This window comes from Oenanthe melanoleuca, chromosome 13, assembly GCF_029582105.1.
Source record: "Oenanthe melanoleuca isolate GR-GAL-2019-014 chromosome 13, OMel1.0, whole genome shotgun sequence".
NCBI classification, from domain to species: domain Eukaryota; kingdom Metazoa; phylum Chordata; class Aves; order Passeriformes; family Muscicapidae; genus Oenanthe; species Oenanthe melanoleuca.
In genome coordinates this window covers 15754796-15781853 of record NC_079347.1, presented here as the reverse complement: position 1 = coordinate 15781853, position 27058 = coordinate 15754796, and the positions used below count along the sequence as shown (strand labels likewise).

The 27058-nt window shown below is 38.3% G+C and overlaps 1 protein-coding gene across 1 annotated transcript in view; it reads left to right on the top strand.

Moving 5' to 3' along the window:
• The window catches only part of TENM2 (teneurin transmembrane protein 2), a 602965-nt gene that overhangs the window by 165587 nt on the left and 410320 nt on the right, over positions 1-27058 (top strand). The window lies entirely within an intron of this gene.

Below are 27058 nucleotides of genomic sequence, written 5' to 3'. Positions count from 1 at the left end.
TCCTCCCTCTATTCACTGGCAGTTGTCTTGGTTCAGCAAAGTGGGTGTGCCAGGCTCTGGAAACACAAGCAGCTGCTTGTCAAAGCAAACAGGGCAAAATTACAGTTTATACATTGATAGAAAGAAGTTAGCAAAGTGCAATTGATTTTGTTTGTAACAGCAGTCTTTTTTTGTTGATTTAAATTGAATCTTCAAGTAATATATCCTCTCCATAGGCATAGCAGGATACATTTCTTCATCAAAACTAAGGAGGGAATGTGCATTTACTAATAATGGTTTGTACAAGGAAGCCCATGTTTTAAAAAGAATCAGTGGCTGGTTAATTGATTTTTCCTTTTAATAATACCATTCACAGAAAATATGACAACTTCCATTGATTTTTATACAGTTTTGTTAAGGCTTCTGAGTAATTTTAGAAAAAAACCTGACTAATAGGATTCTGGCATTGTGGAGTGATTTGGCTTCAGTGCTGTTGGAAGAATTCACTTCTGTGCAGGTGGTTGTCTCCATTTCAGTGGCAGCAGTGTGTCACACCTTTTGTCTAAAAAAACATAATCTCAGAACCCACCTTCATACACACTGGCACAGACTGATAAAGGAAGGAGTCTGTTCACTTGTTTTTCATTTTCCTCCCATAATAAGTGAATTATTATGTAATTGGAAATACAGTGCAGTGAATCCATTTTTCATGTTTCTAACGATGGATTAATAGGAGAAAGAACAACATGATCAAAAAGCAAGCAAGTAATAAACCAGTATGTGGAATTCTTTTTGGGTTTCTGTGAGAAGGGTTTCTCTGTGTTTGGTTGTTTAAAAAAAAATCACGCAAGTATGAAGCAACTGTTGTGTGCACAGAGGTGTTAACTTCAGTAAACTTTTTAGCCTTACTGTCTCACAAATCCTGGTTAGCTCAAAAATCAATGCTTCTTCACATCACTGATTTTATGAAGTTTTGGGATACATTATCATTTAGATTGACAGTTGCCCCACTGGTTCAGCACCACAGTGTGGACATTACAAAACCATCATTAATTTCTCACACTTGTGCCCAGCAGTGGTGTTTCCTACATAATAAACACCGTGTCCTTCAGAAGCAGATCAATAACCTGCTAGGTGTTCATCTTGAGAGGAAGTAACAAGAATCTATTTTTCAGGAGAAATTTGTACTCTGATATGGTTTCATATTTGCAGGATTCCAGTATAAAGCAAGGCATTACTTGGGATGAGATTTTACCCATTTATGCCAAGCAAAATTAGAGAGAACTCATGATGTTTATACACTTCTGAATTTATTGAAAGTACTGTTTAAGCTTTTTCCCTGATACAGCTCAAGTGTTATAAAAGAGTAGTTCAGCTTTTAAAGGTGTTTATGCTTTTAAATATTGAGATGCTATCACAATTTAAAGTTAAAAAAAAAATCCCAAACAAGCAAACTGTACCTCTCACAATTTTTTTGTATCAATAAATGTATTTTGTCATTTTGTCATTACCAAGTAGCACAGAGGAAGCTTAATTTTTAAAAATTGGTCCTATTCAAACCCATTCACAAAGCTTGTGACCATTTTGTGCATTTGTAGATTTAGTATGATTTTATTTTGTCATAAACCAGAATGCTGTGAACCTTGAAATATTAGCAGACTTTGAATGCTTACAGATAAATTGAAATAATGGAAACTCATTAAGTTCCATGTTTTACTTGGTATACTGAAATTCTTCCTAACAAAACACCTTACAGATATATAAAAAACACTTCTATTTTCAGCAGTCTGATTAGGCTCAAAATTCTTACAATGTCTTTTATGTCTAGATGTGGCCAACTCTTTAGACAGATCAATTCTGAATTTGTAACAAATCTGTCATCAGATTGTTACTCAATGTGATGTACTGGGTTGTGAGATTTAAGGTGGGTTTTTTTGTTTTTTCTTTAATGCATACAAATGTAAAAGGCCAGTTAGAAATACAGATCACCTCTGATGTCATGTGCCAGCTTTGGAGAGAGAGTCATCTGTAGAGATACAAGGTGTGAGCTATAGGGGATACAGCACTCTTCCTGAATGCTTATTTTTACTTTGATTAAATCTCGTAACTATTTATTCTGAAACATCATGACAAACTTTTCAAAAGGATTTTTTTTTTTCATCAGGTGCCTTGTTCTTTTCTAAGCCTACAGTATTTATATTCCAGGGTAAAGCTTGGGGGCTGGTCGTGTTCAGGTAGTGACCTTGAAGCAACTACTCTTTCAGGGTTGGTTTCTTCTGTTCTTTTTTTTTTTTTTTTTAAAGTTGAACTGAAAATTATGCTCTTCTGAAAAACATAAAACATTGTAAAATAAGATAACTTTCAGTCTAAAAATCCATGAAAACAGAATGATGATAATTAAGGAGCATTTATGTACAGGATCTTTTTGCAACAGATCTGCAATTTTTTTCCTGGCTTCACTGTTCTTGAATGACCACTTACAAGCTGTTAGGAAAGCAGTGAAATTCAACTGACATAAGGAAGATGGGAGTGAAAAGCTGAATGGACCAATAACAGAGAGGAGGAAAGATAATCTTAGGTAGAGGAAAAGAGAATGGAACAGTAGGATGTAAACTCAGGGCACATCTTGGTTTGAGTTCTGAAATGAACTCATTGGCTCAATGTGAACCCAGGAGGGTTTCAGTTTGATGTGAATCTAGATCCTGGAAATACTCCTGTCGTGAAAGAAAATTTAGAAATGGTGTTGGTGACACTTTTTGGTAGAAGGGTGTTCCCTCGACACTTTTTCTGCTAGGACCATTATTGTATATAATGGATGGATAATGTCACTGATAGAACGGGACATAAAATGTTTATCATGAGATTTCTGGTCAGATATTATAATAGCACACACTTCAGATGTTTCTGTTTTACATTTGTGTGCCAGAAAAGGAATAAAAGAGGGAGGAAGAGAATTTCCAGGTCTGAAGCCCTGTTATTAAAATAATGTCAGACCAAAAAAACACTATCAAGGCATGCTTTTATCTTAGTAGCTGCAATTCTGAACTGAACAGCAAGACAGGAATGGATGGGGAGGAATAAAGCAATCCCAAACTTCTGCAGAACAAGGGAGAATTCAGGGTCGTGCTGTGGTAATCTGGGCGTGTTTTAAAGAAATCCACCACAAAGCACTGTGGTTGTGGCAGCTCTTTGTAGATAATGCCTATGAGAAGGAAATAATTTTGTTCATAAAGAACCATTTCTGTGTTGACAGCCCAGCTTAGGAGGTGTGGGAGAGTGGTGCTTTATTGGAATGAGCCTGGGGAGTCCTGACAGGGAATCCTGTAGGGCCTCTCCTTTCACCTTTTCTTCCTGGAGAAAATCTTCCGTTCTTCACTGACTCCAGCATCGGGTGTGACAATTCAAGTCAGGTGGAAAGGTGCTGTAGGAAGCTGTACTGATATTTTCAGGTTCAATATCCATCAGTGTTTGCTATTTTAGTCATACAGGTGGCAACAACTTCTGCTATTTTTTCCGTGTTGCCTTGGTGGTGCTTTTTATTGTGGTGATTAAAAGTTGAATATCTTGTGTGCATATCACTTACTAAACAAAAAAGTGCCATGAATAAAGAAAATAAAGTTAGAAAAGTTATAAGGCAAAATATGAAAAATTGTATTTGTGTTGTACTTCTGATTGAATCCTATGAAAAATTAGGTGAATTATCTTTTTCTTTCTTTTTTTCCCTGCTGTGAAGTTTTCAATGGCAATTTCCTATAGTAACTCCTCAAATGCATATGTAAATCTTAAAATCAAAACAAAACCCCATGTCATTATTCAAACTGACCTTACCGTTTATCATTGTTTCAATTTTATGAGCAGCATAATCTGAGCTTTTCCTGGCATGTTGTTGAATAGCAAACAATTGGAATCACAATAGAAAAGAAAAGATGTTATTGCATCAGAGGAGTTTACAAAAACGCACCAGACAGATGACAGCCAAGGAGTTTATTTTCTTACTTTTACTGTTGTAATTTTGACATGTTGCTATCAATATTTCATTTTCTAATTTTTTTTTTCAGCTTTCTATTTCACACTTCACAATTTGCAGGAAAGATTATAGCAACAGTGGTTCTACTCTTGAGACTATTTTGGGTTTGTTATGTGCATGCTAATGTCTCTGAGTTGTAAGGGAGTAGAAAGTAAAAGCTTTTTATGTTGTTGGTCCCAGAATTCTGTTTGGGTTAAACAAGTGGGAGATTAGGATCACTTTCTAAAAGTTCCCCAACAAGAAATATTCACTTTCACCAACAGGAAATACTTCTCTTGTTAAAGGGGGAATTTTAAACAGTGGGGATGCAGTTGGAGCAGATCTGTGTCATTGTCAACTGTGTGTGGGGGAAACATAATATGACCTCATAATTTTGGGATAGGATATCGATATTTTGGGTACAGGGAGCAGCAGGGAAGATGCAGACTTGCTCTATATTCACAGTGGAGTGCTGGTTTCTGCAGGGAGATCTGTCTGGAAATGTTGTGCCTGTTACTCTCCCAGAGCGACCCAGGTAGCTTGGAAACAACAGGAGGAGCCGATGGGAGAGAGGAGAGAGGAAGAGCTGTCACAGTTGTGCGATCTGCTCGGAGCTGAGAAAGTGGCCAGATGGTCCCAGGGAAATGATGGGATTTAAATGAAATGTCATACACTCAGAAAATGGCATTGCACACGTCATACATCACCGAGGCTCCTGAAGGAGGAGAGCTGGGGAGGTTAGCTCCTGCATGGGCAGACTTCAGCTCTTCTTTGGGAAGGCTTGTAAAGTACTTTGTAAATGACAAATTTAGAAAGTCATTAAGCGCAGTATCAAAGCTCGGTTGCTTAAGTGGATCCAATTTTGATGTGCTCTCAAAACCTGAGGGCACTTCTGATAGGAAGTGGTTTCCTAATGAGGGAATTGACTAGCAGGGATGACTTTTAAAGACTTAACTACACATAAACTCAATTTGGTCCAGGTAAATGGCTTATGTATTCAGTACAGAGGGAGTCTAGATGATGGGGTTAAGGACAAAAAATGGATATGTAGTACTGGTAAACTTTAAAGCCTTGTGTAAGAAAGGAATATGAAATGACAGTATTAAAAAGCTTAAACATTTGTTGCAATTTTAATATATAACCCAGCAAGACTGGAGTGTAGGTTGGCAGGATGATGTGATGAATTACTGCTACACTGTCTGGTATGTACTGAAAGAGCTCAATAAATACTATCTGGAACAGAGTGCTTGATGGTATTCTAGAGATTAAGGGTGGAGATGTGGCAAGACAGCTCTGCTTTGGTAGCCTAAAAGGATAAACCCAAATGCCATCTTGACATTCAGCTGCTCATAGCTGACATTCAGCCCTTGGGCAGTCATTAGATTTTCCATTCAGATCAGTGTTGACCTGAGAGATGTGCATCAGCATCTTGGGTGTCATCCTCCAAAGATACAGGTGTTTCTAGCACTCATGGTTGTAGGAGTAACGGAAGGAATGCTAAAACAAACAAGCAGAAAATGCAGCACAAGCCCACAAAACCTCCAAACTAAGCCCAAAAATCCTCTTGTACATTGTGGAGTGAGGTCCTACACCATGAATGTCCATACTGTTCTCCCCCATTCATGTCAGCCAGGGCTTCAGCACTGCAAAATTTTCCATTGCCTCTGAGGTGACTCCAGTCCCACATTCTGTGCCCTTCTTTGGCACAGCATCATTGGGCTTTTTGTCCATATCCCATATGCAGGTCTGCTGAAGCTGTTTTCAGTTTCTCTCTTCTTTGAGTCTTCTTCTCTCAGTGGTGTTTTTTTTTGTTTTTTTGGTTTTTTTTGATAATATGAATGCCCTCTCATAATCGAATTAACTAAGGCACCCAGGAATTGAGACTGAGGAATTGAAGTCCAATATTCAGCCAGGAAACTGAGGAAAACAGAAATATGGGCTGATGAATTAAGGCTATCAGGAAAATACTGCAGCAGCTGGTTTCATAAACTGCTGAGGCTAGCTGGGATCTTCCTTTTTCCTGAATTCTAAGGAAAGAGCTTTTGCCTGCAGCTGTATCTACATCACTGTGTGAAGGTCACAACATGGAGAGCTTTTAAAAAAACCTCTCAAAATAACCACAAGATTTTTCAATTATTTAATCATGAGCCTTTCCATCTAGTAGAGAGAAATGATGAAACTATGTTTAACAAGAACTCCATTACAGCACATTATTCAGTTTGTCAATTATTAGTTTTATAAAAGAAAACTTAGATGATATAGGTCACCCAGGTAAGCAAGCAGCAGCGCCTTTGTTCAAGTCATAACTGAGTTAGAATAATGCCCTTTTATTCTTTTCTATAAAAGAGATGTGTGCCTGATAAAGTCAATCCAGCTTGGTGCTAAATGCATTGTGTGTGGCTGATGTATGATAAAACCTTTGCAGTGAGGTTTGCAGGTTTGTCTGCACTTGGTGTTTAACTAAATTTATTAAGGTGAAACAAAACCTGTGTATTTTACATTTCCCTTGTAAACTGAAGCACAGATCACAGGAATCCATACCCTGAATTTATTTTGTCTTGCCTTTCAAAATGAGAAATTTTACCAAAAGCTTCCTCTAAATTCATCACAGCAGAGACTGGTACCTTTCCTCCTGGATGGTATCCCACTATGAATAATCTCCCTGATCACAAAGACTTGCATACTTCACTGATTAGTGCATTAGGTACACTCTGCTTTTTCTAGTCAATACTTCATTTGTAAAGCTCATCCTGAGTCTGGCCAATCAGCTCAGGTGGTGCAGTGAATGCCTACTGTCACATATGTAATGTGATGTGTAGAGGCTGTTTAAGTGCCATTACATTTTCTAAATATTTCATGGGATGTGCTTTGTGTTTATGCTCTGCACACTGTTCTTTTCAAGGAATCTGTCAGCTTGTCGAAGGCGATGGATTTGAATTGATTGTTAATGTGATGTTGAAGTGTAACATTCTACTCAGGTAGGATAGAATTCCTCTTCAGATGGAAAATGAATAGGAAATGGTGCCTTAGCTCTGTTAGTGCCAAAGGTTTCATATGCATATAATAGAATAAAGAGAGTTTTTTGAAAGCTAAATTATCCCATAGCAAATGAGTTTCAAAAGAGATTATTTATTTTTTACTATCTTTTGTTATAAAACTTTTTTCACTTAGTTCTTAAGTAGTAAGTTATAAAAGATTCTTCCTGAGTTCCATTCCTTAGGTCAAGGGAGAGAAAATCTAATTATTAAGCCAAATTTTGGTGGTGGTGGTGGTGGTGGTGGTGGTGGTGGTGGTGGTGGTGGTGGTGTTTGGGTGGTTTTTATCCATAAAGCTTTTTTTTGGTGACTTTTTGCAGAATCCCCTGTGAGAATTGAATGCTTATGTCAGGTATTGTAGGAGCAACCTAAAAATTAACTTTTTTCTTTGTCTTTAATTTCCATGTATTTCACACAGGTTAAAGACTTTCTGCTTAATTTAAGCTTTTACAAGTTTTATGACACTCTCCTTCCTTGGCAGTGATAAGGGAAGTACTTCTGTCTACTTGTTTAGCCTCTCTGTAGCATTTGAAATCGCTGACTCTTCTCTACACTCTTCCTGTAAGAAGCTCAGGGGATGATTGGCAATGATTCAGGAAGGCTGAAGCTCTGACTCTCAAATCAAGTGAGAGATTTCTTATGAGCAGCTGTTTGTCCACTTGCCTGTTTAGTCTTTGGCTCGCAGACCTCTCATCAAAGTTCTTCAACACCTCCAAAGCTGTTGGTAGCACCACAGAGACCATGCTGAAATCTTAACCATCTGTGAACAAGAAACACTATCTCTGTTAAAAGTAGAGGAGAATTTTTTCAATTTATATTTTGTCTATCTCATGATTCAAGAACATCAGATTAGGCTAAACCCGTAAAAGAAAGATGTGTTGATACTGGGGAGATGGAATAACCTTGAAGAACTCATCTTTTCCTAAAGCTACCTGCTCTCAAAGGCTTGTTATCATCATTCTTAAAGCTTACTCCCTACATTTTTCAGCTTGCAGTAGGAATCCTGATTTATGTGGAGAAGTACCTTTAAATGTTTTCCCAGCCCAAATAATTGACCCCATTATGTGCTTCTGTTTGTCACCAGAGGGTGCCATTGCTGTGATGTTCCATGTTCCTGTGCTAAACCCACTTACTTTTGGAAGAGGTACTGCTTCTGTATGGTACCATTCCTTTTATTTGTGTAATGAAATGGTAAAAAAAGTGGCCTTATGGAGAAAACTGGCAAAAGAACTATGTGTAGATTGAAAGAGTAGTAGGAACTACTACCAGTGCTAAAATGGGGCTGTTTTCTTTGCGTCCTTTTGGGTTTCTTAAATTTCATCAGCATCTCTTACACTGTAGTGGTGTACACACTCATTTCTTACCATGAAAATGACCACAAGTTTCTGGATGCTTAGTACTGTGCAGCAGAGCAGCACAGGTGTCAGAGGAAGAGGCAGTTTTATTTGTGAATAAAGTCACAGATGGAGGTGTAGCTACCACAAAATAAGTTGCTAGTGTGTTCTGTGCTAGCCCCTGGAGGCACCTGCCCTAATATTGAGCATGTGTGAGATCCTGAAGTTGTATGTATTATTTGGTCATTAGTGTGTGCTTGCACAGAGATTGTCCATCTGTGCTCAGGTCTGAAAGAGAGATTTACACAATCTGGACTCTAAGAAACATACGTGGTTCCTGGAATGTATCACAAGCACAGTTCATCCCCAAAAGATATCAGACTGTATTTAGATGCAATATGAACTCATATTTGTACCTTCTGACCTTTGATATTCTTTTTGGGCTCCCAAATACATGATGCAACAATCTGGGTAAATGAAATAAAAATATTAACTTATCAAGCTTGATTTCCTATAGGCTGAGATGGAAGGAAATGCTTTGGTAGTTTTTTAGTTTTCATTTTATTAAGCAGCATGCTAGTATTATTGAGGGCCTTCAAATAGCATCTCTCCGGGTCAGATCCTGCAGCTGAGCAGCTATTCAGTGGGAAGGATGACTTTTGTGGTTTCTCAAGTTGTTATAAATATCTCAGGAATTGCTGACTGTTCAAGTCATTCAGGCTTTTCAGTAGTGTGTTGCTGATAGGGAGAAGATCATCACTGAGTGGGTGAAATTGTATTTGCCTGAAAGTCCAAGGAGCCCATGGAAACTGAAACTTCCTTGCCGTGTTTGCCCTATTGAAACTGAGATACCATCTTGTAAAAAGGCAAAATATCATTCCATTACAACAACATGCCTGTAGGCAAGGCACAATATGTGAGCATCATTTGTTTGCTCAGAGCCATGACTGTCATTCAGAAATATTGAAAGGTAGCAGTTGGATTTTTTCACACAAATGGTTAAGGGACTTTTCTCAACATCAAATTAGCGTTCAAGAGTGAAAATATAGCTTCTGCTTCCTCAGATGCTGAGTTGTAAGAATGACTAATCGTGATTCCTGGGGGAATTTATTTTGTTTTTTAGCTTGAGTGGCACGAGATAAATAGGTTTATCGGTTTTCCACAGAACACTTATATTTAGTAAACTTGAAATGAGATGAATTACAGTGAAGTTACTCCTCTTTCCAGTTTTCTTTAGGAGGGGAATTATTTTAAGGAGGCGTATGCTATTTATATCTCCCACATAATGCTGTACCCTCAAGCTATATTACATAGTGTGGATATGGACAGAACAAGGGAATGGCTGCAATTGCTTAACTGACTGGAGTTTGTCTTTTGTAGTTCTTTTTTTTTTTTCCCTATTTAAACTTCTTTTGCTCAGTGAAACAGAACATCACCGACTCTCGTGTTAAGAAGTTGTTTCTGATCAGTTTTGTTCAGTGCACAGAAAGTCTGGGGAGTGGGAAGGATTAGGTCAAGGTTAGGACTCTAACCAGAGGGGCAAAGGAAAGAGGAGTCCAAGGAGGTTCCAGGTTTGGGGCAGCCAATGGAACACCACATGTGTGAGGGGAAGTAGGAATCTGCCATCCAAACCAACTATGCTCACCATATGTGTGGGTGTGCTGCTCTTCAAAAGCAACCCAGAGAAATTCAGAGAATAAGTTCTGAAAGCTAATCTGTATATAAATGCTGGTGTTCACTTTAAAGCCTCTTTTAGTATAGCAAACTTTCCAAGCTGTATTTCTGAAGCTAATAATATATGTAAATCAGTTCCTTTTCTTCTTTCACAGAGTTCTCTACATTTTCAGTATTAAATAGTGAAATAATAATCCTTATGTGCCCTGTCCTGTCAATATATCCCTGGGCAGCTTCTCAAAGACTCCTTGAGTCTCAATCATCTATATTCATTTGCCAGTTCTAATTTTCTGGATAATTACTGCATATTTCAAGACCACTTCTGTTGTGATACTTAGCCAGATTTAATTCTTTCAGATACTTTATTTCTTAACCTATAATTTGACTTCCCTGAGAGTATTTGAAGATGAGTATGCATATTCAGTTTAGTCCTAAATTTTGGGATTGAATCACGCTCCAAGCGTGTCCTCTGTCTCAATCAGGACTCCCTGTCCTGTTCCCTGAAGACTCTCTGTTTGTGGACCAAATGTCCTTTCACAGGAATAAGGACACTCTGTGCATAATGGAGCCCAGTATCAGCTCTTGTGGGTGACAGAGTGCCATCTAATCTTTCCAAATGAAAGTTTCTATTAATTTAAAGCAGAATTTCTCATATGTTTTTCACATTTTTGGTGTGGTTTGAATTAATTACATTTTACTTTTCTAGGTAGCAGGACAGATGAAGACAGTCTAGTGTGATTAAAATTATATGGGGGTTTTGGGTTTTTTTTTTTAAGGGAAAAAAGATAAAGAGACCTGTGATAAATGTTTGGAGATTGACCTATAACCACAGCAAGCAGACATTAATAGTCAGTGTTTTCTGTGTTATCATCAGTCCAGCTGTTTTGCTAAAGATCAGAAAACACTCTGGGAACAGCCAGTATTGCAGCTTCAGCTTGAAGGCTGGAGCTGAGGGGGAGGATTTGGACAGAATTCTGAGGACTTCACAGTCAGCATCATGAAGATAAACAATTCTACATGGTGAAGAGTAAAGGAGCTAGCGCAGTCATCACTATGCTTTTTCTGGCTTTGGTCAGTTCCCTGATATTTTATATTAAAGGGGTTTTTATAGCTTTTTAATAGCTTTTTTTTTTTTTTCTTTTAACTGATCCTTTTCACCATATTTTTCCCTCATCATTTTCAATCCTGGTAAAAATATTATGACATTTGCCTGTCTTTGTCTGAAAGATCATTTATTCCACTTCCCTACATTTTTTCTAATGTAACATAGTGCCTTGAGCTTAAGACATTAATGTGGTTCCAGATAATCTCCTAGTCTTGTTTGACACGTGATGGCTTAAAAGCACTCTTTATAAAGCAGAATATTAATGTGCAAAATGAGGGTTACTCTCTTTCTCTACATCTGATGAATTCTTTGCATGGCTTAAAACAAATGGAGGAACAGATCATCTTACAGAAATAATGATCATCTTAGAAAAACGATCTGAAGAAATCAATATTTTTCTTTTCCTGACTTTTTTCCCTCCTTATTTGAATCTAGTTCATGAAATAATGGAATGTTAAAAATGCTTCAGATCACTTTTGTGGTGATAAATTTTGACACTCTTTTAAATATTGGTTTCATATATTTCCTTTTGGTTAGTCTTCTTGTGCCATATCTACTGCAATATACTCTCATTTTTTTCTTAGCTTGAAAGAAATGTTGTTTTTTTTCTACAAACAAAATCTTTTCAAACCATTTTAAATGTGATTTGAAGTATTTCTTGAGTTTTTCTGTTAGTCTCAGAGGAGTAGAACATATGTGGCAAGTTCTCCAGAAAACCTCTCAAAAGAACATATTAAAGATGAAATATAAGGATTTTTAGATCAAAAGGGTAATAATTTTTTAAAATCTTTACTATGTGATAAATTAATCAGAAGGCATTATAAAGATGTACAAACTTGCACAAAGAGAGAGAAGAGAAGGAAGACAGTGACTTTGAAATTAATATATACACAGACCTGAAGACAGTGTCAGAAGCTGGTTATAAACCAACAGACAGAACTGCAGCACATGCACTTGTTAGAAATCTGAGCTGTGTCAGAATGAGCATGAGGAGAGAAGTTGGTATGAGCTCAAAAACCTCATTTTATCAGGTGCTGCATTGTATTTGCAGAGGTGCTGGGATGCTGTGACATGAAAATCAGGAGTGGTGCAGGGGCTCTGCAGAAGCCTTTGGTGCCTCTCAGGCCCTCCTGGACACTGAGGGCGGAGCAGGGAATATGGTTCTACCTTCCTGTGATTCCTCTAAAGAACACAAACCTAAAATGATGCTGAAAGCTGAAAGTAATCAGCTGACATATATCAGTATGAACCAAAGTTGTGTATTTCTGACAGGAATTCTAATAGACTTGACTCTATAACTGTGAAAAAAAAAAAAGCTATTTAATAAAAGCCCAACAGATTTTCAGAGCAACTAGACATATGCATCTAAAAGAAATGCTGGACCACACCACCTCACACTATGGTAATTTCTTTTTCAGATTTCATATGTGAGCATGTATATGACTCATTCATGCTTTAAATGCAGTTGTGAATGTGAAATGAACCAAATGCATCATTTGGTTAGTTAATATTTCTTTGCATTAGAATACAAACATAGTGATACCTGTTCTAACAGATCAGCTGCAAGAAAAGCCAGCAGCACAAAAGGAGAGTGTATTGGAGATTCTGACCTCAGATTCACAGATAAGCCATACCTTTATCTCCATAACAAAGATAACTGTAATTAAATTTATATTCTTTGCTGCCTTCTGATTTTTCAATATCTATTTTACTTTTTTATGAAAGACTGAATTCCACAACTCTCTGAGCTGTTACAATGTTTGTGTTGTAAGCACAATAAGTTGTAATCAAGTTTAGGAAATCTCAACATTCAAAGTAAGATCTTGGTTCTGCAAGTCCATGTAAGCTTTAATGAAATAATACTAATAGTATTTCAAAAAGGATTTTTAGAAATAATTAAAGAGCAACTTCATTATTATAATTGATCAATAATAATGAAGGAAAGTTCTGGTTTGCCTGCATAGAAGCTTTGAATTTAAGGCAGTGCTACAGAAATCTGATGGTTGTAGGTCTGGAACCTGGAATAAGCCTGCAGAGCTCTAGCAGTGCTCAGTGTACCAGAGTGGAGTCCATACTCCGTTTATTTGTGACCAATAAAGCATCCACCAGTCTGGGAAATGGCTTGCAAACCTGATGTTTGTTCTGTATCCTGATGGTCCGAAAATACTGACTTATCTTTTGAAGAGTTTCAGAAGTCTGAGGCATGAAAATGTCAGAGGCAGTATTTTTTATAGACTTTTTCTTATCTAATTGAAACATAAAGTCCAGTAAGTGAATTGTGATAATTTTGTACAGGAGCTTCTATAAAAGCTCCATCCCATTAGGTTAAATGTGTTTTAGCTGCTGTTTCTGAGGTGCTAATATAGAGCACTTGCCAAGCAGCCCTTTTTAGCCACAGCTAAAATAGCTAAATTTACATGAACTTAGCTTGAACAGCTAAATTCATGTATGTTGAACTAGTGCTTGAGTTCTGCTTCATAATCTGAATCAAACGTTTGGAAGAAAAATTATCTCATTTTGTTACTAAGGATTATTGGTCACCCAGATGTACTGTCACATGGGACTACAACAGGCAGCACCTGAACTGCCCTCAGAACACTTGAATAAAACCTGAGGTGATGTCTCATGAGCCCCTGAGCATTGCTGCTGGCAGTGGGGACTGGAAAAAGGGGGGAGGTGGAACCAGTGAGGAGCTGGAACCAGTGGGGAGCTGTGCCTCCCCTTGTTGCATTTTAAGGCTAAAGGAGCAGAGAGAAGGATACTGCAACATAGCTCCTGGTGTGATGGAGAAGCAAGAGAGAGAAAGAGCTTTATTTAGAGAAACACTGCACATACATATAGGGGAGTTCATGAAAAACAGAATAGAAAAGACTCATTGGTCCAAGAAGGCAACACCTCTCTGAAAACATGCTTTCTGCAAAATATCACGAGACTTCACACTGCTCTCACACACCCTGCAGGTGTTTAATCATTGTTAGAATTTCTTGTTCTTGTCCAGCCTGAGACACTGGAGGCTTCAAAGCTCCTTTTTCCCTGGTTCCCAGTAGTATCCCACAACATTCTCTGTTTGACCTCGCTTTCCTCAGTGTTTTCCTGGCTCTTGTCCTCCTCCCGTAAAGCAAGGATCTCGTCTTCTCCTAGCATAACACATCTTCCTTTTGACCATGATTCTCTGGACATTTTGCTGCTTGTTTTTCAACTCATGTCTCTCAGACTTTGGTTCTCACACGTTTTCCTGTGTCCTGTTTGTCCAACTGTGTCACAACTCTGCTCTGGCCTCTGTGGGGTCGTTTATTATGTACTTAATTGAACAGCATTACCTTCAGCCTTATAACTACTTGTGCTTCTTGCAAAGTTAAAATGTGAAAAAGTGTTCCTGTTATGTTGTTATCCAGACACTGTGGATATCTACCTTGTGCCAGTATTATCCAGAGCTCCTCTGGCAGAAGGCAGACAGCCTGCCTGAGGGATACAGCAAAGCTCTGCTTTGGCTGGGCTGTCCCAGGAAAAAAAAGGAAAAAATAGCTTAAAATGCAGTTTTTAAAACCATTTATGTTAAATCTTTACAACCTTTATATCACCAATTTCAGTCCAGTGTCCAGAAAAGGGAATGTCACAGGGATGGTGGCTGGCCAAAGGTACAGGGGACAGTCCACACGGAGCTTTCGGTGTTTGAGGGGCACAGGTGGGGCTAGGAGTGAGGGCTGGGTTGGGAAGGATTGGGTCGGGAATGAGGGCTGGGTTGGGAAGGATTGGGCTGGGAATGAGGGCTGGGTTTGGAGCCAGGAATGGGTTAGGAAGGATTGGGTTAGGGGTGGGGGCTGGGTTTGGAGCCAGGGCTGGGTTAGGAAGGATTGGGTTAGAAGTGAGGGCTGGGTTTGGAGCCAGGAATGGGTTAGGAAGGATTGGGTTAGGGGTGGGGGCTGGGTTTGGAGCCAGGAATGGGTTAGGAAGGATTGGGTTAGGGATGGGGGCTGGGTTTGGAGCCAGGGATGGGTTGGGAAGGATTGGGTTGGGAGTGAGGGCTGGGTTTGGCGCCAGGGCTGGGTTGGGAAGGATTGGGTTGGGAATGAGGGCTGGGTTGGGAAGGATTGGGTTGGGAGTGAGGGCTGGGTTTGGAGCCAGGAATGGGTTAGGAAGGATTGGGTTAGGGGTGAGGGCTGGGTTTGGAGTCCAGCTGTCATTCAAAAGTGATTTGATTAATACTGTGGTTGATACAGCAGCCAAGTGTTGTAGCAATAAGTCATATGACTTTGGCTATAGACACAGGAATTGGGTGCTGAAACATGGTTTGGTGGTTTTGGGGTTTTTTTTAGTTTTCTTTTGGGTTTTTCTTTTGTGGCTTTACCACTTGTGGGTTTCTGCCATGCCCATCACAGTATATCTGGTTTATTTTTGCTCAGCTCTGTTCTCAGTGCTGAGCACAATCTGCCCCAGAAGCCCAGCTGAGGCTCCCTGAGATTTCAGTGGCAGTGGTGCTCACCTTGTGAGCAGAGCTGCCCCGTGCAGTGCTCCTGCAGCAGCAGTGCTGAATTATCCCACTGGTCCCTGTGGCTGATCAGGAGCCATTAGTCCATTGATTGCTGCTCCTGGCTGCTCTCCCGCTTCATGCTGGGCTTGAAACAGATACTCAGTGACTTAGGAAGTAGATGCACAATCTGTACATTTATCAGTGGGAATGAAAGAATCGTTTTTGTTCAGACACAGGTGAGTTACTGCTTGTGTGGGCTTGAAGGCTACTGGCGAAAAAGATTTCCCTAGAAAATAACTAGACAGGAAAAATGAGTTGGGCTTCTGAGGATCTGAAGTATAAAATATGCAAATTACAAGAATTTGGCAGACTTAGACTTTTTCCCTTGATACACAGAATTTGTGTGACCTGCTCAGTCAAGCATCCTATTTGCAATAGATTTTTACAATGAAATTTGCAAGTGACTTCCTTTTCTATTTTCTCCTCTTTTAGTGTGAGCGTTTTCTGACAGAAATTCCAAGTCCAGTTTGGAGCGTTATGTTATGCTTTAGACATCTGCGTCCTTAAAACTTGAGTGAAAATACAAGATGCCTATTTGAATAACACAGTGTCATCAACAGAGCTTGAAAGTGATGTGAGAGGTGATGGTGCTTCCTTATGCTTCTCTCATCACACATCATGTAGTACATTTGGGCACGTATGTGGGTAGTTCTTTGAAAAAGAATAATAAACAGGTCCAAGATGTGATGTCAGATCTAGTTAATCAGTGTACTAGAAATACATTACCCTAAATCTTGGTTAGGAAAATAGTAATCAAAGTCTTGAGTTTCTTTTCATTTGGAGAGACAGATGGCATATCTGCTTAACGGCAAATATCCAAAAGAATTTTTTTTTTAAATCCTATCTTTCAAAACATGGCAATCAGAATCATCTTGGAGAGGAACTATTAAATTTAATAAGCCATATGTTCAGTGAATTTACTTATTTTGTTCAAAGATGTAGACATAGAATTCACCTCTGTGTCCTTTTGTGTAAATTAACTGCCTTATTCTGTGCTGCACAATTAAGGTATTTAACAAAGTTCCAAATGTGCAACATATTATTAGCCAAACACAGCTACTACTACACAACAAACACAACAACTTTCATGTTGCTGAAATAAATGCATTTAGGTGAACAGTCTGCAGTTTACTAGAATTCCCTCTGTGGAGTTCAGTGTGTTTGAAGATCAGATTGACTGGCAGCTTCCTTGGTATACATAAAACAGATCTAAAATTATTTCAAATAGAAATTCTCTGAGGATTCTATCATCTTTGCCGTTCTGTTGTACTGGAGATGCAGATGTGCCAGACTGTTCTGCAGGATTATAAATGCATTAGTGAAACCCTAATACACTCTCTAACAAATATATGCAGTGCAAGAGGTTTTCTTAGCCATCTTGTACCCACTCATTTTATTTATTTCATGTAATTGGCATGTTGTTCTGCTTTTATAGCTTGTTAAAATGAGATGTGAAAATGGCTGTAGCTAATGGCTGCTGGAAATCTTTTCCCATGGTAGGAAGGAGGGGAAAAAAAAGGCATTGCAGATTTTAAAGCACAGAGCTCTCACAGTGAGAAGCAAAGATTAAAAAAGATGGATATAATGCATTGCTGTGTGTGGTAGAAGGGAGTTTTAATGACACTGGATACATAAATACACATTGTAGACCATGTCCCAGCCCTGAAGTGGCATGCTGAGGTAGGGCAGGGGCACTGCCTGAGGCTGTGGTGCTGTCACTGAGACAGGTGTGCTGCTAGTGGAGGGGTTTTTCTTTCCTTCTGCAGAGAAAATGACAAGAGAATATATGGAATGAGGTGCTCTGAATGGCTTCCTTTGCAAAGTGCAGGACTTGGCTCCTAGAAACTTAGATAAGGTAAACTGTGGGCAGGCATCCTTCTTCCCTGGAGTCAGGGCACTCCAGCCCAGTGGGTGGACATCAATTAACATAATTTTATTTGGATTTAGCAATGAACAGTTGAGGTCTGACCAGAGAGAAATCCATGTGAATGTCCAGGAAACCTTTCTTGTTTTTCTCCTGGCTTACACTGTAGATACTGTCACATTATTTTATGTTATTTGAATGGCTGTCAGGAAACAGTCCATGCTGTGACCCATAAACATTTAGTTGTTAAACTTTAGTGGCTTTAGGAAAAAGAAAAAATTAAATTACACTGCTGCACACCATGATTTTAAATGGTTGTTCCAGTCTTTAGCAGCTCTTGGAACATGAAAGGATTTTAGGTTCAGGATTTGACCTGAGAAAGTGGAATACAGCAGAGGACTTTTGGTGCATCAGTAGTCTTCTCTAAGGGCATTGCATTGTCTCACTATATTTAATGAAATGAGCAAACTATCTTTATATTTGCACCTGATCTAGGAACCTGTTGTTTTTTTCCATGGTAAGACATTAAATTGCAAATAAAAATAAAAAGAAAAAGAAAATTTTGTCATACAATAAAGCATGTCTTGCAGAGCACCTGTTTTCTGGTTTCTTATACTTCTTACACAAGAAAAAAAATGTATTTGGATACTTAAAAAAACCAACAAATTAAGAATTTTTTTCATTATTAAAGCATTTCAGAAGCTGCCGGGAAAGGTCTTGAGTTTTGTTCTGTATATCCATATCCATTAAAAAAAAAATGTAGTTAGATTTCTATACAATAGCATAGCACCTGCTAGATGTGTTTCAGAGAATGATCAACTGTTGTGCCCATTCCTTTGTAAAATATTGGTAAGATGAAGTATGTCAAACACATTAATCTGCTGCAAATCAGTTTGTCTCAGAAAATATTCAGTTAAATTATATGGAGCCTAATTTTTCTACTGATACACCTTCTGAATTTTATCTGATATACTGTATTTTTCTTCCCCAATAGGTCAAATGAATCATCCTTTACTTTCTCTTTTAGAACAGACAGTAAAAGTAAATTCAGCACATGCCATTTGTGTATAACTGGTGTGATTTACTGCATGGCTGAATATAAAATCATAAAACTTACAGGACATGGTTAATACATAACCATCAAAATAACAGAGTGCAATTCTAAATTTATGAGGCTGAACTTAACACTGAATATCAAATAAGAACCACATTGATTTCTGTAGCGCATGGCTTAAAAACACATTAGGTGGCATAACTGCAAGACAGTACATTGATTTAAGTGTAAAATGCATAGCACTCAATACTTCACCACCTAACGTTTCCCAGTAATGAACAAAGCTGTTGTGTATTGATGAAAGGAAAATTATTTGTTTTGTTAGATTGTGGTACTCAAACAGATACCTTGCTTTTAGACGGGGTTGGCATGATTGGAATCACTCTTAGTAACAAATGACGTTGGACACCTGAAAGGGAGGGTACACAGTGAACTCTGCATAATGTGTTTTAAGAAATATGTATTTAGTCTGGACTTAATGTAGGTGTGAATTCAGGCACCCTCATTTCAGGGAGGGTACTTTGGCAGGTACAGAAGATTAATTGCATTTTGGAGGCCTCTAATTGGCTTTAAAATGTTAAACATTTGCCTTCCTGAATCATGGCCAGAGAGTAAGTCTATAAATCTCTATCACCCTTCCTCCTGAGTTTTGCCAAAATTAACTCTATTTACATCAGGAAGCACACTTTTGGCCATATTTTAGGCCCCAGTACACAAACTGCCTCAGCAAGTGAAGAGTTTCAATGACTTTAGACTAAAGTCCCCAAAACATAAATTGAATTGACATTGGCGCTTCCTCTAGATTTATTCTTAAGTAGAAAACTCTGTGTGAGGGTTGAAATTGCATCTTTTGAACATGATTTCCTCACAATGCACTATATCCAGAGTAGCATCCTTGTCCTTTTTAATGCTCCAGTAGTGCAAGGGGACTGGAAGCAGCTGAGCCAGAAGCTTCAGATGAGTGTGGTCCCTGGGCTGTGCTGGGAGTCCTGCCCTGGGTGCGTCCTGTGACAGAGTGCTGCTCATCAGCCCACGAGAGCAGGACAGCAAAAACACCTTGGCCTAACTGTTTGGAACATACATGCCTGTCTATTAGCTCCAGTTGTGCACACACACACATTTGGGTGTTTTGGATTCATTGTAGGAAGTGTGGCTACTCCCCTGTTCAGTCTGTGGCCTTTGGGGTGTGTGCATTTCGTGGCTGGAAGGAGCAGATACCAGCTCCAAGTGCTGTGCATTCAAAACATTCACAGGGTGCCACGTTGATTGTGAATGTTTCAGAAGACAAATTGGATGCAGTTGTGTTCTAGCCTTGCTTACATTTTGGGTTACTTTTTTTTTTATCCTGCAAAGTTTAAGTATTCGTCTTCATGACATGCAAAACTGTCTTAGGTGTTGGAGAATAATGTTTTAATCATCATTGACATTTTCAGAGAAGATTAAAATTTCATAAAATTAATTGTCCATTTTTGAATGGCTCACTTTGCAGTTAATCACACACCTTTAGGTTCCCCTGCAGATGGATATTTTTTTCCTGTAGTGGGTTTTTTACCTTGAAACTCACCTGTAATTATGATAATTGATTAAGTTGCTGGTTATAATTTATTCTTCAAATTAATGGAATGTAATTTTAACTTATGCTTAGTGTGAAATAAACTGCTTTTATAATCTTATTAAAAGAACCTTTTCTAAATCTGTACAAATATTTTTTCTTTCCCTTTTAAAGGAAAATCTCCAACATACTAAAAGAATATAACTTACTGGGGTTCTGTTTAATGGCAAGTATAGAATACATTGTTTTCACTGCTGAGCATCTCTAGTAATATAATTTGAAGTGCTAGGGCCCTTTGCATCCATTTCTGAATCTATTATTAGTTGATTAAATTAACTGGCTGGATCAGTACAGTGAGAAGAGACACAGTAATGATATTACAGAATTAGTATGCTATGATGAATTGTCAGGAAAAGTAACTGTGACAGCCCTGTGGCCATATGCACTTAGCCATGCAATTTATAGTCATTTGAAAAGCCAAGGACTTTTCAGTTTTGGTTAGGAAATTTGTTCTTGCTTTTGACAGAAGTTGAGGGATATGTGTGTCTTGAACAAGAGGGGGTTTACAGTGCCAACGTGAAAAGAAACCAAAGGCTCTCCTCAACTGCTAGCATTTGGGTAATTTACGAAGAACAAGCTTCAAAAAGGATGGTTTTATTGTAGCTGTGCCAGTTCTTTTTAGATTATAGTATGATAGTGCATAGTATATAATAGTGTGGTTCCTTTACAGTTGTAGAAAATAGTATTGCTTAGGGTAAGGTAAAAGTGAATGTAATCTTGTATCACAATTCCAGTAGTTATGGAGCACCACAAATTTTGGTACAGCAGCAGTAGGGCCTTTTTAGAAGGACAGTAAATACAGCTGGGTTTTATTCTTGCAACTGATTTGAGGCTATTTAAAATGCCTTATTTTGCCTTTATGCAGGTATTTGTAAGTAAAATAAAGATTGCCAAACACCATCAAAATTGCTGGTAGTTACAGTAGGTAATCAGCATATAAGAGTTGACTCATGGCCAATGCTGTAGCAATTCTCACTCTTTTCAGCTTAGTTGCTGGACACTCGGAATTTAAATTTAAAATCTTGCCATTTTCACATTTACTGTATTGTGGGTTGGCTCTCTCTGTAATATTCCTAATCAATAAAGCCAATTACACAACTATGTTTTCAAAGTAGTAGCAGGCACAGCCAAGTGGACTAAGACAAAAGACAGCAGATTGTGTAGTTAGCTCATTCTTTTTGTGAGCCAAATAAATGGTATATCAGTAGTACTATGGATCTGTATCTTTGCTGAACATCAGGCTAAAATTCTTGTTGAACTTGATGAAGTGGAGTGTTAAGTCATTTTTCTTAATATTGCTTATGCCAGTTCAAACTTTTGTAAAGAAAAGGAAAACATGAAATGGATTTTTAGTAGTTAAATGATAGGATGTAAAAGGAATTCTTCATCTTACAGGAAACCATTACAAGTGTTGGTCCCTCCTGGGACCTCTTCCTGGTCCATAGGTGCTGGAGATGATCCTTCAGACTGCTCTGTTTGCTACCTGGTGCCCTGAGAACAGAGCTGCTTCTGTCCTTGTGTCTGCTCCAGCAGATTTTCCTTAGCACACATTGCTTTAAGCTTTGGGAGGAAATACAATTTTTCATTTTCATGAAATAATTTCAGTCTCTAATTTTAATTAGGGAAGGATTTTCCTAGTTGCAGGCTGAGGCTGACCTCTAAAGGTTACTTGGTCCATGAGTATGACATATCAGTTTATACACATGATCCAATCAATTCCACTCCTCTCTTCCTCTGCTTTGCTTTCTTTGTCATTGGAAAGTTTCTCTTGGTGTTTGAATCTTTTCTCCACAGTAGAAGCATGCTCTTTATTGTTTGTTTTTAATGAAGAATGTATTTTTCCTTCTGTTTAAAATCTCCTCTCTTAATTTAATTATTAGATTAATTTATAATCTTGTGTTTGAGTTATATTAATTTTTCAGAATTAATACACTAAGCAAAACATGTAGCATTGATACATTCAGAAAAACAATGGCCTCAACACTGTTCTCAATAACAAGAACCTGCAGTTTTCCTGTTTTACTGGTAGAAGTCTTACTATTAATAAAGAATTAAATATTGCTGTTAATGCTGGTGTTAAGTAAAAAAAAAAAAAATCTACAGTTCCTCAGTTTAAGCAAATAGTCTCTTGACTTCAAAGTAAAATATCTCAAATACTCAAAAAATTAAATGTTAGTAGCTTAAACACTTAATTTTGTAGACCTGATAAAAGTATTTTTCAAGTAACAAAATGTGTTCTTATGTCTCTGTATTTGTATGGACTGACCTGTACAGAATCCTCCTTGAAGTCATAACCTGACACTGATAATGGTGGTTGCTGGGGTTTTGTTTTGAGTTTTGCCTTTACCTTTATCATAGATCTATTTAAACCCATAGTCTGGTAAGATAATATTTCCATAATTACTGCATTTAACTCTTCAGATATTGATCAGCTCATGTTTCAGTGAGATTTTGGCTTGGTTTCATGCTTTATTTTTGCATTTTGTGAGATCTCTACTGCTACCTGCATGCAGCCCTTATAATAAACACTGCAGTCACATAGTCATTTCCTAATCTTACTGATCTATGTATTCATAACAATTAGTACTAAGTTACTCTCATGCTTATTTGCAACGGTAAGCTCAGAGTGTTGGAAAAAACCCTAACCAGCCAACAAAAAATAAAACAAAAAAAAAAATCCTTCCCCCACACCACAGTATAATAGACAAGGTAGTACTTCTTTTGAGTTGTTATTTTTGCCACATTTACAGCATCATTATTTTAAAATACTTTTCTTGGTGTTACTATAGAAGCAGCTTCTGAGAATAGATAATCAAAAGTTGCCCTCGCAGGCTGCTGTTGATTTCAGTTGGTGTATTAGTGAGTGTAAGACTGGACCCAAAATTTAGGCTAAGTAAAATTGAAGAGAGGCCTGAGATGAAAATAATTTTATTTTTTATTTGCCCTGCTTTTTATGGCAGGGAGCTTTTACAGTTAGGGTGTTTGATTTGGGGTCATGTTACACTTGAGTGAACTGAAGTGATTAAACTTTTCTTCTGATCTCTGATTCACCCAATATAGAGGCAGATAAGCTTTTAAGATCTTGCTTCTGAGTGCACACAGAAGTGCTTGGTCCCTTTTGTAGTGTGTAGTCAGACTTCGAGTATTTGTGTTTGGCACAAATTTTCATAGACAGAGATCACCATCTAGGAAAGAGCAAAAACCTTATTTTGTTTAAAAAGAAAACAAGAGCGATCTTTGTTAGTAGGAGCTGTTGGGAATGTGGGCAGTGCAAGTCAGGAAGCAGTGGTCCTGTGTCAGGTGTGTGCTCTCCTGATGGGTATCAGGTGCCACGACCCAGCAAAGAGCTGCCAGCTCCCCAGCGCCTGGACCACTGTGCTAAACACTCCTCAGAAATAACAGCCAGTTCAGGATGCTCTGAAAAATATTGCCCAGGATATTTTGTCACCGTGTTCTGTATTTGGAATGTAAAGAGCACTTGAAGCTGAGCGGGCTGATAGCTGCTGTGAAGAGCCCACTCTGCTGCCCGTGGAAATGAGCGCCTTTGATGTCCGTGCGCTGCGGAGAGCGCGGTGCACAGCTAAATGCCTTAATGCATCCTGCCACCGAGCCTTCTGAAAGCTTCCATCTGCATCCTGCAGCCTGGGCAGGAGGCTTTTCACTGTCAGCAAAGCAAAATGAATGCCTTTAGCTTTAAAGTTTAAATGCCTTGCTCAGCAGGGAGCCCAGAGAGATTTGTTCAACTGAAATGAGCTTATAATAAGGCTTTCATCCTAAGATAAGTAAGGACAACATTCAGTAGCTCTGTACTCCCTCACCAGAAAATACAAATAGCTTTCTCTATGTGTTACGATGCTGTTACTGCCTTTCATGTGATATGTTGCAATTCATGCTAATAGACATTTTCCATCGTGGGCTGTGGAACGCCATGTTGTAATTATATAACATTAAGAAGTTCAAAAAAATAAGACTTGCAACTTATATATTAATTGGCTTGTTTATTTTTCCCCCAGAAATGAGCGCTAGGATAATATCTGCAGAAGGATTTGAAGCAGCAAGGTATTTTAAACCATTTAATTGTGCTCAAACTTTACAGAGGTTCAAAATGCATTTAGAAAGATTCATAGCAAAGGAAAATCCATCACTGGCTATTAGATATGAAACCACTCCTGACTGAGGCAGCCCCAGAGTTGCAGATTGCTTGAGGCTGAGAGAGTGTGTGGGAGCTATCCCTGTGCTTGCTGCTGCTGGAGATAAGGAATGGCAGGGTGGACATTTGTCTGACCTGGTGTGGCTGGCTGTGTGGTCTCACTCCTGTATCTGCTGATTTTCTAGCCCCACCCCAGGCATAATTATTCCTTCTGCAATCAAGAGTCAGATTTTTCTCTCTGTTTGATCTGCAGGTTTCAGTTGGGATCATTAAAACAGCACTTATGGCTCTAGCCTCTGTCCACTCTTGTTTTTCGTGTGGTGTTTGTTACAGGGTTTCTGAGTCCCTAATAAGCTGTTAACAAGCTGTCAATTATCGTGCTCATGCAAATTAGTGAAACAGACAGTGAGGGGCTGATGTGTACAGTATGCTATCTCAGAGGAGGTAAACTAAACCCTTCTAATTTTCATCACTGTCCTTGCAAAGCTGTCTTCATAACAGCTATAAAACATTCATCTTGTCTTTTCCTTTTTATCATGTTTACAAATTGAATATAGTAGTTAAATATCAATTATTACAGGTCATATTTTGTGTTAAATACCAGGCATCTAAAAATAGAACAATGACATTTAGATCCCAAGGACTTCAATGAATCTGTCTTCATGCTGGTTTAAATGTCTTATTTACAATTTCTGGGTTCACCAGAATCATCCTGCTTTCATTTCCACCACTGCCTTTGTATTTCCTATTCACTTGTTTTCAATATATCACATTTTTGCTTGAAAATCCATTATTTCTTGGACTCTTTTTAACTCTTCCCCAAGGACTGCCAGCCAGGTATAAGTCTCTGTATACCAGTCATCAAAACTTCTCTGGCTGCTTTTTTTTTAAGTAATTCTCAGAAATGAAGTCTCATAGCTCATACTCCTTATCTTGGTCAGGGCTCCCTCAGGAGCATACCATAAACCTAATCTCTTTCAAATTCTCCATCAAAATATCAACATAAATTTATATGTGTTCCCCCTGGTATCCATTAACTCTTGGAATACTCGCCCAGTGTCATTTCATACCCTGTGTTACTCCCCTTGGCTGGGTCAGCTCAGATAATTTTGACCTTACTAGTTCCAGTTAAAATTCAAATGTTTCTGCTTTGTGCTTACTACTGCAAAATTTTTTCATCTGTTTTGAGGAAGTGGAACAAAGTAGCAATTGGTTGACTTTGCTGTTTGACGGGTGAAAGTGAAATTACTGATGGAGTACAAGTATCCAACATCTGACTGTGATGTTTAGCAAGATTTCTATTTAATAAAAACAACTGCAAGATTTTAAAGGGAGTCACATAGAAAAAACCCTACTTTTCTGGTGAATTTTAAAACTAAAATCATCATCAAAAGAGTCCTCATTTGTGAGTTTCTCTGAAGTGCCTGTGTAATCATAACTGAGAAGGGGGAAAAGGTAGGTAACCTGGAATACAGTTGTGAGTGGAATTAAGCCCATGCCTGATTGTTCTCATCTCAAGTGAAAGTGTAAAAATTTTAGGCACTTGGTACTTCACAGACAATTATGCTTTATGGGAGACTGCATAAATAAGTCAGATTTCAAAAGGCACAGTTCTATTCTGGCTTTGAAAGGTCCTTTTGAACAGCCAGTTCTATTTATGGGCTCATACAAGAGCTGTGTAGATCCTTTTACTTAGTTATAGTTTAAAAAGTATTGGGCTTAAGTCTGTGTTAGGGAACCACAGAGTATTTTAGTTGAGAGGAAGGGCTGGAGATCATCTGGGGGTCACTGTCTTCTGCAGAAAGTCCTTTTTTCCTCCTGCCATGTGTCCCCCAGCACTGGACAGACTGTCTGAGCCTCCAGCATGGTGACTGCAGTGGAAGGGCCTCAGCACCTAAGTGACAGAGTGATCTGGTCACCTTGACTCAAACCTGTCAGCAGCTGTAGGACAGCTGGATCTGAATGGAGTCATCTTCCAGCGTGTAATATTTGGCTCTTGAATTTCAAATATTTGAACCCAATCTTAGGAGTGCATAGGCATTAATTTAACTAGAGTTAAATACTCTTAACTGAGTATTCTGCAGAAATTGAGTGGGTTATGTGCCTGCCGACTTGATTCTGCTGCATTAATATCAAGGACTGTTTTTCTTCTGTGAGCTGAATGGAATCAGGATCAAGAGCTAAGTAAAGTTAAACAGGCATTCATATTCATTCAGGAGCAGTACAAAGTATGCATTCAACTTGGTGCCATAATTTTTGTGTGATATCTGGTAAGCTTATTACTTAGCAAGAGCTATTAGATGAAGTTAGGCTCACAATTACAAGGAGACCCAATCAGGCTTTTGCTTCACAGAACATGGATGACTGTAGGAAGCTGATTAGGATATTTGTAGGATATTAGTGGGAGGCTGAGGAGTTGCCATTCCCTTTTCTGAAAAGATGGATTTATTCAAAAAAGCTATCTAATTGGATAGATAATTGATTAACTGAGAAATTATATTTTCAACAAAAAGCTGTCACCAGTCTGATAAAAAGCTTGTCCTTTACAGATTTTTGGAATATAGGGACAGATGTCTTCCAGTTATCATTTCCCAGCTGGAAGTCTAAGAAGCAAAAGAGTTGTAAGAGCATCATACTGTCAGGATGTGTTCAAAATTACTTTTTTTTTTTTTTTTTTAATAGTCAACAACAACTGGCTGTAGCATCTGGCATTA